The sequence below is a fragment of the Chrysochloris asiatica genome, unplaced genomic scaffold (assembly GCF_000296735.1).
Source record: "Chrysochloris asiatica unplaced genomic scaffold, ChrAsi1.0 scaffold00291, whole genome shotgun sequence".
In the NCBI taxonomy this organism is placed as follows: domain Eukaryota; kingdom Metazoa; phylum Chordata; class Mammalia; order Afrosoricida; family Chrysochloridae; genus Chrysochloris; species Chrysochloris asiatica.
Window position 1 is genome coordinate 2,876,606 of NW_006408809.1, and position 2,166 is coordinate 2,878,771.

Here is a 2,166-nt window from a genome sequence, read left to right on the forward strand (position 1 = left end):
ATGGGTGACATAAGTGACCCTGCTAATAAGTAAAATATTGCTGCACATCTTCCAACTTCACACAGCATACAAGCCACCACAGTATGACAAACTAACATACGTGTTATCTTCCATTTATTTTCTGCACTCTTACATAGCAACTGAGAGGAATAAAATTGAATAATGACATACTCTTGGATTAGTCAGTATTGCACGACAATTCTTATTTTATAGAATTATTAACTAATAGACTATTTTTAGAGGTGTACAGGACTTTAAGGATAATCTCTTCAACTGCTTCATTTTAAAGATGAATAAACTAACGTCTAGAGAAGCAAACAGACCCACAACACATCACCAGAACCAGGACAATAATATGCTTTTCTCTTCTTTTATTCTTTTCACTGGACCACACTATTCTATTAACACTTATATCTTGGCTCTTTGCAAAATATGTTTTGTTTTTAAATGTGAGCATATTATCGGGTACTGAAAGCAAGCATATGAATGGGATTTTTCCCTCCACACGTATTTGAAACATCACAATGTCCTCTTCAATATTCCACTCCTACTCTTCACTTTCATTGGACTATTGAAGAGGACAAGAACAATGAACTGCTAGAAAGGTATCTCCTCAGACAGACAATCTTTGCTTAACAAGCTTTTTCTCTTAACCCAAAACTGAAATTCACTTTTATTGATCTTCACAATAAACTATGAACAACATATTTTGAAATGTTGTTTTTAAGTGTTTTTAATTTATCTTAGTAAGCAACCTGAAGATTTTTTCCATTAAGGGTGTGACAATACTTAAAGAATAATCAAGGCAGATAAGAGAGCTTCAGAGATTGTTTAGCCCCAGTTACTGGGGAGACTATAAGTAGCTTATTGCCCAAAAAGGCAAGAGGATTCTCCAGCCAATTATTGGTTAATGTTGAATGAATTTTGCTACATTTCACATTCTTTTCAGACTTCAAAGACTAAAGTTTGAAGTGTCACTGGGTAAGGAGGTTTTGAAACTCAAGTTCCATTTTCCTTGGCACAGCCCAGGCATCTGGTTTTCAGGGTGGAATGGAGGGTCAACTGTTGAAATAGTTTCTGAATTTCCCCATCATTGTTTAATTTTCCAGTGAAGGAGTTAAAAGCAATAAATATATATATATGGTTCTAAAATACAACATAAGAAGGTGTTTTGTTTTGTAACAGCCAAGATCCACAGTGTTCTATCTGTGGACAGATTGAGTCCCACTATTGCTCTTGGGTAACTTTTCACTGATGACAAGCTCCCCAGAGTAGTTGAAAATAAATGTGTGCATTCCACTTGGAATCAAGATGTGAAAAAAATCACAAAGTACAGATTACAGCTTTTGTTCCACCCAAAGGTTTGAAAGCTCATTATCTTGTGCTTTCATTGTGGTATTCTCTTTTAAATATGAACTTAATTTTATTTTAAAACCAGTTGCAATCAAATCAGTTTTTCAGTACATTGTTTTTGTTGTTGTTAAGTACCATCAAGTCAGTTCTGACCCATAGAGACCCTGAATAGGGTTTCTAAGGAGTGGCTGGTGAGCTTGAACAATCGACCTTGTGATTCAAACCAATTTTGCAGTCCAGCACATTAACCCACAGTGCCACACCAGGAGTCTACATTGTTGTTGTTGTTGTTGTTGTTAGGTGCCATTGAGTCGGTACCAACTCATAGCAAGAGTAACCCTATGCACAACAGAATGAAATGCTATCTGGTCCTGGGCCAACCTCACAATTTTTGCCACGTTTGAGCCCCCTGATGCTGCCATTTTGCCAATCCATCTCACTGGCGGTCTTCCTCTTTTTCTCTGACCCTCTACCTTACCAAACATGATATCCTTCTCCAGTGATTGGTCTCTCCTGACAATATGCCCGAAGTATGAGAGACAAAGTTTGGCCATCCTGGCCTCCAAGGAGCACTACACTTTTTCCAACACAGATCTGTTGATTCTTTTGACAGCCCATGGCACTTTCAATATTTTCCTCAAACACCATAACTCAAAGGCATAAATTCTTCTACGTTCTTCCTTATTCACGGTCCAACTTTCACATGCATATGAGGTGATTGAAAATACCATGGCTTGGGTCAGATGCACCTTAGTCCTCAAGCTGACATCTTTGCTCTTCAACACTTCAAAAAGGTCTTGTGCAGCAGATTTG